This window comes from Mus musculus, chromosome 11, assembly GCF_000001635.26.
Source record: "Mus musculus strain C57BL/6J chromosome 11, GRCm38.p6 C57BL/6J".
Taxonomy (NCBI): Eukaryota; Metazoa; Chordata; class Mammalia; order Rodentia; family Muridae; genus Mus; species Mus musculus.
This window is the reverse complement of record NC_000077.6, coordinates 99,838,067-99,850,654: the sequence shown is the minus strand read 5'-3', so window position 1 is coordinate 99,850,654 and position 12,588 is coordinate 99,838,067. Positions and strand designations below refer to the sequence as shown.

General features: G+C 40.3%; 1 pseudogene; it reads left to right on the top strand.

Annotated features, from left to right (window-relative positions):
* Gm11556 (predicted gene 11556) lies at nucleotides 10,280–11,110 on the top strand (annotated as a pseudogene).

Genomic DNA, 12,588 nt, shown 5'->3' with positions numbered 1-12,588 from the left:
TATTTATATGTGTACATATCTTTCTTCATTTATTTTAAGAGAGTTTATTTTCTAGTACTATTACTTCTAAGGTGAAAATGTGTTGCTGTGACCAGGAAGGAAACTTGCTTTGCTACTACGTTAGAGGTATTCATAGTCCCACATTTATTGCAGGATTATTCACGATGGCTGGGAAGCAGAATTAGCCTGTGCCTATCAACTGATGCGTGGTCAATAAAACACCTTATACATAATGGAATGCTGTTTACCCATAAAGTGGGTGGAGTCTTATAATTTGTGACAACATAGAATTGAATAGAATTGGAAGACGTTATGAAGTAAAATCAGCTTGATCCAGAAAGAAAATGCACGTGTTATCACTCAAAGATGGAATCTAAAAGAAATCATCTCATAGAAGCAGAGAGTAGAAAAGTGGCTCTGAGGTGCTGGGGAGAATAGAGAGACAAAAGTGAAGAATGTCTGGTTAACATGCTATAAACAACCAGATAAAAGAGTTCTAGGGCTCGAGAGATGGCCTCAGTGGCTAGGAGCTCTGGTTGCTCTTTAGAGGACCTCGGTTTAATTCCCAGTAGCCATGTGACAGCTCACAGCAGGAGATCCAACACCCTAGTGTGGCCTCCTTCTTAGGCACCAGGCAAGCACATGGTATACTGACAAACATGCAGGCAAAACACCACATATATTAAGTAAGTAAGTGAGTAAGTAAGTAAGTAAATAAATAAAACTTTAAAAACTAAATAGTTCTAGTGTCCAATTGCATAGGAAAGTTTCTATAGATGATTAATATTTTACATTTCAAAAATACCTGGAACAAAGGATATAGGATGTTTTCACCAAAGGGAAATCATATGTATTTGAAGATGTAAACATATTAACTCAGATTTAAACAGTGTATCACGCATACATGTATAAAACATCACACAGTACCCCATAAATATATACAGTTTTATACATCAATTCAAACAGAAAAAAAGTGATTTTGCACATAAAATCTCTTATCCATATGGTAAAAAGGACTATATTTCAAAATAACATGACCTATCTCGTTTCATTAACAATGATTTTCCTTTCAATTCATAAAATGATAGGGAGGCTCACAGGGCCACTGAACTCTGAGGATAATAAAACACCTGAAGATCAGTAGCTTCCTATAAAGAACTCACAGTCTAGTTCTCAAAATAAGGGCTTAGGAATAAAAGGCACAACCCAAGCAGATGGGATGCAGTGGAGAAAACTTCTGTTCTGGAGAAGGGTAATGTGGAAGGATTTTAAAATGTTTATAAATACAAGTGAGTTAAAGGCTAGTAAATGCTAGGGAAGTATGCAAGCCACAGACACACAGAATCAAAAGAGAAAGAGAAAAAGCAGGAGGGGGAAGAGGAGGAAGAGGAGGAAGGGGAGGAAGAAGAGGAAGAAGAGGAAGAGGAGGAGGAGGAGGAGGAGGAGGAGGAGGAGGAGGAGGAGGAGGAGAGGGGGTAGGGTGGTGGTGGCTGCAGCCAAGGATTGTTTAAATTCTTACTATGAAAGGAGAAAAATGAGCGAAGAGATCAGCAGTCCTGGGGCAAGTATGACAAAAAAAAAAAAAAAAAAAAAAAAAAAAAGAGGACTGTGCTGCCGACTCCCCAGTCACCCTCACAGTAATGACACTGGGTTAAATGAGTCATGAGCAGACAAGGATGCTTTCTGTTAGCGGTGGGCTGTGTGGATAACTCCAGAAGGGACTTGAGGGAAGAGTTTAAATAGCAGACAAGGAAAAAGTTGCACAAAAGAGGCCAGCAAGATGGCTCTAAGGGCAAAGGTGCTTGCTGCCAAAACAGGGACCCATGTGGTAGAAGGGAGGAAGTAGGGAACTGACTCCTACAAGTTGTCCTCTGACCTCCACACACATGCAATGGCATGTTTGTGTACTCCCTACACAAACACTCATACACACAAATAAATAAAATGTAATCAAACACAATTTGAAAGTTGCAAGAAAGAAGGACTTCGATTGTGTTTCAAAGTTGTGTTCCAAGTGTGTACTTTTGGGATATTCTTAGATCCTGCAAAATCCATTAAAGCTCTGGTGGGATTGATCCTATCTCAGGGAACAACCAAAATGCCTCTTGAAGCTATTTCTCTGGCTTTACTTGTTCTGTCTGAAGCCACTTCTACTGGAAAACAGCTACTTGATCAAAATAAAGTCAATAGAATAGTTATCCTAAGGGAAGGACTAGCAAAATGCTAAGACAGTCTAAAATGGGAAATGATCAAAATAGTGGAGAATAAAGGGTGAGAGCTTTATGCCTACCACATTTAGCAATGTGGTAGGCAGCCATGCTGGCATTTAGACCCAAAAGGCAGATCCAATGGAAAGCCATTAAGAATGGGAAGTTACTTGCCTTATGGCCAGGGCAGCGGGGAGTTGAGGCTAGAAAAGCTGCTGGATTTCTGCTTCTGAGATTTTTGATTGTCATAGCAATGAACTTGTAACTGTCAGTATTTGTGATGGGCAGAGCCAATTGTCAGGCCAACTCCTCTTTCATCTTCTTGAGAAGATGGGCCATTAGAACATATTAACTTTTGGTTGTTATCTTTTTTTTCAAGTCAAGGTTTCTCTGTGTAGCTCTGGCTGTTCTGGAACTTTCTCTGTAGATCAGACTGGACTTGAACTCAGCGATCTGCCTGCTTCTGCTTCCCAAGTGCTGGGATTAAAGGCGTGCACCGCCACCACCACTGGGTAGAATATACTCTTACTGGCAGCATTGAATAGACATGGCATGAGAAGAGAAAGTCATTCCCTTTCCTAAGCATCTTTTTAGTATAACTTGGGTAAGTTTTTAAAAATATAGGATGCCATGTTATACTACTGCATGTTCTCAGTTGGTTATTTGAAAAAGGAGAGCTTTGATCTGTACGGCGATCCCACCCATCTGACATGTTAACCTTGGAATAAAACATAGCCACATGCATTGGATGCAATTCCATTTCTCAACTCCCTAATCCCCAGGCTGCACCTAGAGCCACTCTCTTCCTTGCTGCTCAGCAGTCACTCTCAGCAGAGTGACTGGTCCTCTTGGAAAACCCGTGTTCCGTCATTCTACAACAGGACTTATTTCACTTCTGTTAATCGAGTCACTCTCAATTTCTGCGATTGCCTTCCCAACTGCCATGTGTCCTGTAGCATGGACCTTGCATGAGGACCCAGATTGAGCCACGGGTGAGGGAGGAATATAGAGACCGCCAGTCACAAATTGTTGGGAGAGAAAGCTGCTGGTTTAAACTTACATGAGGCACACAAGGGAGGGATAGGAGTTGATCTTGGAAACTTCACATTTGAAAGCAAATGTCTATAACTACCTAATTTCACAACTTCTTATCTGTTAACACAACTCATAATAGTAAAGATGTCTCTTGATAGGGGTAAAAGGTAAAAAGGAGTCTCTCAGATTCAGAAAACTCACTCTCTGGAACACCCAGGACACACCTCTAGCTTCAACCATCACAGTCAGCTTCTGTGGTGGCTCTGATTGCTCTGAGCAGGGCTGTGGCCAAAGGTGCTGCCAGGAGAGCAGCTGCCAGGCCACCTGCTGCCTTACCAGACCACCTGCTACAGGACCACTTGCTGCCAGTTTAGCTGTGTGTCCAGTGGCTGCAGATCCAGCTGTTGGGTTTCCATTTACTGCTGCCTCAGCTGTTGCCATCCCAGCTGTTGTCACCCCAGCTGCTGTGTGTCCAGCTGTTGCGTGCCCAGCTGTTTGCCCCAGCTGCTGTGTTATCAGCTGTTGCTACCCAGCTGCTGTGTGTCCAGCTACTGTAAATCTAGCTGCTGCCATCCAGTCCCTTGGCAGGTCACCTGTTGTCACCCACTCTCCTGTGGATCGTCTTGTTGAATTTCTTTCCTGACCACTACTCTCAGGCCAACCAACATGTTGCCTAAGCACCAGACTTCTTCATTTCTTTTGTCTACCACACTTGGCCTTGCTCTGACCTGTTACCTGCTACTATATGTATTCACCCACTGGTCATGATATCAATCAACTACTTAAAGCCAATTTTTAAAGCCAATGCCATATGGAACTATCATGCCTATGGTCATGGCATTCTGTCAGATGACCTGATGTGTCACACTATTTCACTGGAGCAGGCTCCTGCTATTGCACATAACTCGCCTTTTTTATGAAATTCTTTATGATAGGCTATGTCCCTGTAAATGCTTTATTGGTATCATACACATTTGTAAACTTTATTTTTAGCATTTATTTTTTATTTGAGAAATATGTTTGCATTTCTGTGATCTAAATAAAGAAAATAAAATTTTTATATGTCCATCAAGTTCTATATGAAAGAAAATTGCCAAATCATTAGTTGTTTTTTCCCCAAGCCAGATTTCCCACTTACTTTCAAGCTTATTTAATAATAATAATAATAATAATAATAATAATAATAATAAAACCAGTAACTTTTTTTCTCATTGGTTTTTGTCTATGGGCTGACCAATAGTCTTGGGCTGTGGCAAGAGCACATGCTGCCTGAGACCATGTTCCTATCCTCTTTAGATAATTCACTGTGCAGTCTGGGATCTGAACTTGACAGGAAGATCTATGCCAGGCAAACCATGGCAGTAATATTGGTGTGAAAAGCATTCTATGAGAGAAGTGTAATATACAAATGTTAATTCAAAGAAATAAAATCACTCAAGTCTAAAATGAACAGCTTGCAAATGCGTGAACCACAAAAAAGCCAAAATGAACTGAATAAGGGCTAGATGTTCATGATCTTATGAAAGGAACTATTAACATTATGGTACTTTCAAAGAGAGGGGATGGGAAATCCTGACATTTGTGACAACATGAAGCAAACTGGGTAACTGTGAGAGTAAAGTAAGCCAGAGATGGAAATACAAATAGCACATGATCTCATGTATACTTCCTTGAAAAGAGTCAAGGTCCAGAAGCAGAGTAAAATGGGGAGACGTGGGAAGTGGGGAGGTGTTCACCAAAGCATATAAAGTTTAAGTTATGTACGATGAGTAAGCTCTGGAAAAGCAACAATAACTATAGTTGCCAGAACTACGTCACAAGACTGAAGTCTGATAAAGCAGTAGATCCCAAACATTCTTAGCACAATATGGCAATAATTCATGTGAGGTGGTGAAGACATTAACTAGTTTATTGTAGCAATAATTTTCACCATGTATACATATTCCAAGATATCAATACACTTTTGATATATACAATTTTATTTGTTCATCATTCCCTGGAAAGTGTAGAGAATAAAGACTGTATATTAACTGATATACACACTGATATAACATATGAGCAGGCTGCCATGGTGCTAGGGTGGTTTGAAGGAGGGCTGGTGTGGGTAGTATTGGAGGGTTTCTTGGAGGAGATACTATTACGCAAATCCTAGAGTAAGTAGTGTTGCAGCGGTCTTGCATAGTGTCTGCATCAAAGCCTGGAATTTCTGTGTGCTATTCCTTCTGTTGACTACAGCAGTTCTGTAGGGTTCCAGTTTGCTAGTCTTATCAGATTCAGTGGAGGCATTCCAAAGACATTTCTGGGTCAATATAAAGTGCATGCACAAACATATGCCTGCTCTCATGAACCTGACTGTGAGTTACTGGGCTCTGGCAGGCTCTATCTCCATTCCTCCTGAAACCTGTTAAATGTTAAAGACTATGATCAGTGGCTCATTTCACACTAATGAAAGTAATTGAATTCTAAGAGTCTTATACATTCTTGGGAAATGTATGTTGGGACAATAGTCCATGATTTGACTGGTATGTTACTTTATAATTATATATACATATATATACATATACATATGTATATATGTGTGTATATATATATGTACATATATATGTACACACACACACACACACACACACACACACACACACACACACACACACATATATATATCCCGCCCCTCTCAGGATGTGTTTGTGTGTGCATGTTAATATAAAAAAAAAACATGTGTACCTTAAAGTATATAGAGCAGCTGTGTGAGAATGGTTTTCCAAAGACAAGATAACAGATATAGACAGCTAATAGATGTAAGAAAGGAAGTTAAATGAAATTGCTATTAAGAAAATGTATATCAAGAGGAAAATTAAAATTATGAAGAGATTGTAGGGCTGATTACAGTGTGTCCAATCCAGATGGTTTGTATTTGTGAAGATCATTTAAACTGATGACATCTTTGGAGGACCATGTGGCAACAATCATAAAAACAAAAAGGCGAACCTGTAACCAAATAGTTAGGCGTGCCTGCAGTTTTCGCACTCAAGAGGCTGAAGCAGAAGAACCCAAGTTTAAGGCCAGAATAAACCACAGGAACAGACTTCTCAAAACCAACCAACCAACCAACCAACCAACCAACCAACCAACCAACCAACCACCAGCCCTTACCCAATAATCCCACTTTAAGATTCTAAAGGTTTCTGTTGTCTTCTCCTTTCCTCTTCTTCTGTTTGTCATTTGGTTTTGTTTGTTTGTTGCTTCTGCTTTTGTTTTCAGGTATAATGTTTCTGTGTCATCAGAGCTAGTCTCAACCCGATGCTCTTGCTTCACCCTCTGCTGGGCTGGGATGACAGGAACACATAGCCCATGCTTGGCTTCTTTTCCCTTTTTGATGTAGACATGTATCACTTTTTCTCTTATGATTTCTTCTTGGTATCTCATTAGTTTTGGTATATCATTTTGATTTTTTCCTATCAATCAAAGGGTATTCTTAAATAAAAAATGAGGCCGGGTGGTGGTGGCTCACACCTTTAATCCCAGCACTTGAGAGGCAGAGGCAGGTGGATTTCTGAGTTCAAGGCCAGCCTGGACTACACAGAGAAACCCTGTCTCCAAAATAATAATAATAATAATAATAATAATAATAATAATAATAATAATAATAAATAAAAAAATGAGAACCAAAACAACAAATAAAAACCAAACTCTCTTTTTGGTCCTTTGCCAAGGTTGTGCTCACGTATACACCTCTGCTAACCCCCACCCCCATTTGCTTATCATTGTCCATTTCTCATTCATTGAGGCTAGCAAAAAGACTTAGTATGCTTTGGCTCTTTCTTCTTTTTTGCTCTGTCCCCCTTGTTGCATTTTGAGGTTTTGTTGTTGTTCTGTGATATTTTCTTTAAGGATTTTGATAGGTGTTCATTCATCTCTATTTCTATGGTGTAATCTTTATAGGTAGTTGCTGTGGTATTATAACTATCTCAGAGTTATAACAGTGTATCTAGACTGATAACGATTTTCTTTGTGGAGGTGAGCCCTCTGCTTCCAGCTCTTTCTCCTACATTAATGCCTTTTGTCCTAGATTTCTTTCTATCCCTATAATAAAACACCATGACAAAATGCAACCTGTGGATAATGGTTTATTTCATTTTATTGCTTGTAGTCCATCAATGAGGGAAGTCAGGGCAGGAACCTGGAGACAAGAGCTTATGCAGAGTCCATGGAAGAGTGCTACTGGCTTGCTCTTGTTCCCAATGGCTTGCTCAGCCTGCTTTCTGACACCACTCAGAACCACCTGCCCATGGTTGACACTACCCACAGTCAGCCTGTCACCCTACATCAACCATCAATCAAGAAAGTCTCCATAGATTTGGTGATCTGACAAAAGCATGTTTTCCATTGAGGTTTCTCTTCCCAAATAAATCAGTTGTATCAAGTTGTCAAAAACAAACAACCCCCAAACCAACCATGACACCTTTCATATGCCAGTTAATAAAACACTTACTCTTGCAACTTTCATAATTGGCTGCATATTTATCTTGCTGTTTTGTTCAGAACATAGTTCTTCTCTTTTGCATTTCAATCAACTCTTCCTGTTGGTTTCTGCATATGAGGTAAAGAGCCTCCACCTGCTACCCATGACTCAATTTTCCCAGACTGGCTGCCTTGGGGCAGACAGAGACATAGAATGCCTATCAACTTTTGCTCTTGTTAAAAATCTGTCTCATTCTTAGTAGTTCCCTGGGAAATTCAAGTGTGACAAGTACATTAGTGTTCCAAGATGTGGAGCAAAGCCTTGTTAATCAAGAATCTGGAGAGTTGGCTTGCTTCCTGTATGGTGTACTTCCCTGATCCTCAAAGACAAGCTGGGAGCTGGCTTTTAATCCTGAACTTACTCAGCCCAAAGCTAGGTATAGCATCTACAGCACCTCCACTTTCTTTCAGTCTTGACTCTTATGAAAGGATTGTTAGTCTTTTACACAACTACTGAATACCCTCCCATCAGCAGTCAGACACAGACAGATTAGCGGGAGGGGTGTGGGGGAGGTATTTATTGTTGGGGGAAGCCTGGGCCAGGGCTTGTGGGAAATGTCTATTCACTTACTGCATAGGCTCTCAAAGTAGTGGTAATTATCAGCTCCATCATTCCCAAGGCTAAAAGGCTAATTAAAATCCTGACATATGGAGGACAGTTGGGGAATTTGGGACTTCAGACCTAATATGAAGCTAAGACCATTCCAGAAAGCAATGGGAGCTTGGCAGTTTTGTCTGCTAGGTGTGCACTGAGCTAGAGAAATAAACACTGCTCCTAAACCTCCTTGAAATCGCCTCTTTGATCCCTATAGTCCCTAGGACTCTTGTGTTTAGGAGCCATTCCCTTTGATGGGGACTATTAAACTTGGAGTGCTTCATGTGTGGTCAAACTCCTTTCAGGGAGAGGCTGTAGATTTGGTTTCGTGGGGGTAGGGAGCAGGCCCATAAGTCCTACTAATTACATGTCCTTCTGGTTCCCACATGGAAGCTAGTTAAAGGCTTGACTCTGGGGCATCAGCTCTGAGAGAATACAGTCAACCTCTGAATGGGGAAGCTGAGGTGAGGGTGGGGTGTCCATGGATTGCAGCTGCAAGCACTTACCTGCATGTGTAAAGCCATCTCGTTGTCCTGAAGACTGATTAAATACCAACCCAGCCCTTACCAGGGTTAGCTGACTTAGGAGCTGGCCTCTCTGTGAGAGCTATAAATATTGAGGAATTTAACTGGTAGGTCCACTCCTTGCAGGAGAAAGGTTGGAGACATGATTTTGTACCTCATGTGAGGCAGGAAAAGACTGCTGAGGATGCTTGCACAAGACCCATACAATATCATGCCAATCAACAACATTCCAGCATGGAGTAGGGAGGGGCTCATGAAGCCCTCACTCCTAGATGAGGAGCTGTGGTGGTTGAGGGAGAGTCAGATTTCTTGAAGTGTATGACTCCTAGTAGATCAACCCTGTTCCAGTGGACAGAGCCTCACACCCATGCGTATATGGGAAGTACAAATGAACTTGGTAGTTTAAAGAAAAGGGGCCACGAGATTAGGATGATGGAGGTGTATCTGGAGCAGTTATGGATGGAATGGGAGATAAAAAGGATCACAATATATTTTATTCATGTGTATATTCTCAAGGCATGATTAAAAATATTGTATTAAAAATATTTCCCTGAGATCTTCCTGAGATTTGTCCCTTTGACTCCTGGATCAATCCATTCCCTTTGTGTTTCTTACATGTTTCCATCTTTAAGTTGTAAAGTTGCTACACTTCTGTGCTCTACTTTGGTATCTTATTTTGGGATGTAGAAACTCTAGTTGTGTACCGGGATATCACAGGAAAAAAAAAAAAGAATAGAGAGACAGTTTCTAGTCTCTTCTCCAGACTCGCTTGAGTCAGACCTAATTGAGACTCTACCTTGTAGTCCTCTGGTTTGCAGCAAGCTCCCCTCTCTCCTGACAAGGCATTGCTTTCCAGGTTACCAGCAGGCTCAAGATGTGTGTGACTTAAGAGAATGCTTTCTTATGAAATGCACCAGTGGAGATCAGAATTTTATGGCAAGGGCAAGATTGAAAATATTTACAAAACAGAAATTTAAGGTCATCAAGTAATCAGACATCTTTAACTATAGAACTCACTCAGCCTTGACCCCACCCCCACCCCCGTGTTTTTTTCTGTTTCTTCCTGGGTCACAGGGATGTGGTGTTGAAGATGACTCTTAGGGAATTTGAGTCAATGGCTGGTTACCCTCCAAACTTCTTCAGCATCTCAACTGACATGTCTGGACTGGTAATGATGGCTGACCATCAGGCTGGCCTGGAATGCCCAAACCCATAGCATTCTAAGGATATGGCAAAGATCTGATTACATGGTAAGACATGATTACATTTTCTTTAAATTTTTCTGGTTTATAAAGAGTCATCTTGTAAAAGATTGAGAAGAAAAGCAATCAGATGAAGGTTAAGGTTCTTTAATAGAATAAAATGAAACAATAGTTTCATTATAAGAAACTATTATGGTCCAACTCTGCCACCTCCTTCTTCTGCCGCTCCTGATGCTGCTTGTGTGCTCCTTCAGTGAGGACCTGGTGCCTCTTTTGTGAAGCGGCAGCTGAGAAGATGCCGGCGCTCACCATTGCTGATGAGAAACCCAAGGATGGCGTCAAGACTGAGAACAACGATCATATTAACTTGAAGGTAGCAGGACAGGATGGTTTTGTGGTGCAGTGTAAGATTAAGAGACGTACATCACTCAGTAAACTAATGAAAGCCTATTGTGAATGGCAGGGTTTGTCAAAGAGGCAGATCAGATTCTGGTTTGATGGGCAACCTATCAATGAAACAGACTCACTTGGCCAGTGGGAAATAGAGGATGAAGATATGATTGATGTGTTCCAGCAGCAGACTGGAGGTGTCTACTAAAAAGGGATCCTGCTACTTCAGAATTTTGTTATAGACCAAGAATACATTCTCAATTAGAAAGCTGCAATTTGGTCCCTCCACATCCTGACTACCACAGTATAGTTTTCTCTTGTCTTTCATTTCCCTGTTCCCATTTCTTTATTGTACATAAAATAACTGGTGTATGTGCACAAACATATTGCTCTTTTTTTTCTTTTCATTTTTTAAACGGAATGGTCAATGTTCTGTTTTGGTTGACATCAGATGGAGATGGTCTGAGGGAAAATACTGGGTCTGTAAAAATATCCCCTTCTCCATTAGTGGCATGCTCATCCAGCTCTAAGTTATTTTGCTCTCATTGTTTTAACAAAAGAACCCAAAAATACCAAATCCTTGCATACCTTGTTCAATTAGAGAATTTTAATGATTTTCATTTATCATCGTAAAACTTTATATATACTTTATTTACTTTTATATACTTATATACTTTTTTACTTTATATATAACTATGAATTTATATATAATATATAATTAAATAAAAATATAATTTAAATATATTATATAAAATAATATAAAAATTATAGTTTCTTATAAGAAACTATTATTAATTACTTTAAAACTAGTAACACCTATATCAATCTCTACCTTTTCATGTTCAAAATAATCATGTTCTAGTTCATATTCTATTTTATAAAAATATAAATATAATTCATGCCAATGTTGATATAAGTGTTCTTAATAGTATAAGCCTTATTACTGACTCCAATGTTGATTCCAGTGTTCACTCCAGAAAAAAAAAAAACAAAAACAACCCACGACTTTTAAAAAATAATTCCTTGAAAATTTCCTGTGGGCATCCAATGTATTTTCATTTCCCTTCCTCTAACTCCACTTGACTCCTAACAAATCACCACTGGGTCCAGTTGGTGCTGCTTACGTACTCGTGGGTGTAGGATCATCCCGTGGGGCATGGGTAACCTAGTAATGGTCGCCACCCCTAAAGAAAAGTGATTCTAGCTCTTTAGTTGTGGGTGGGGAGCATCAGGATCCCTTTTGTGAGAGCTCAGCCAGAGTTGGAACATCTATGCGTGCTCCTACTATCCTGCTCCAAGCCTCAAAGAACACTGTAAAAGAATGGACAGACAGAATGTATTACCTGAAGAATGTAGAGGAATGCTGTGAAACGCCAGCCTCTGGCCTTGACATGAACTAGCAGAAACAGCCGTGGTTACTTACATAATACCTACACAGTCCTGTACAAGGTCTATGCAAATCCCAGCCAGTTAGATTCATTAATTTTTCATAAACAGAAAATCTGTGAACCTCCTCAAGTCTAGGAAGAGGGGATGGGAATAGAGTGAGTGTTGTGGGGTTTCTTCTATTGTTGCTCACTGACTATTTTGGGTTACAACTGACTACACTGCACTTATTTTAGCCTGCCTTTCAATACCTTAGAGATTTCAGGATATCTGATCAGACCTACTCAGTCTCTTTTCCTTAGAGAATGCTAAAACTATTGAAGGCATGACGTGAGCCCAGTCAGGGTAGAGCAACACCCAGGCTGCATGCCATCCTTCACAGACCCATCCTCTAAGGGAGGAGCTGAAGAATTTTAAATGTGCGCAAAGAGCACAAGGAAGAGAAGATAAAATGATTCAGGAGGAAAGAGTGGATGGAGTGAGCATCAACACACTAAGTTTGTGATACTTAGTCAGTACCTGAACCATGATGATTGTGCTAAGTGTGTATCAGGAGGTCAATGAGATAAGCCTTAATCCAGAGGGAAAACAAGACAGCATCTTCCATCAAATGTAGAAACGTAATTGCTCAATCTGATGATCATTTATGTAGTATAGTTAATAATAAAAAGGAAGGGTGCCCTCAGCAGGGTATAAAAGAGGAACCAGGGTATGGAGATGTCCAGATT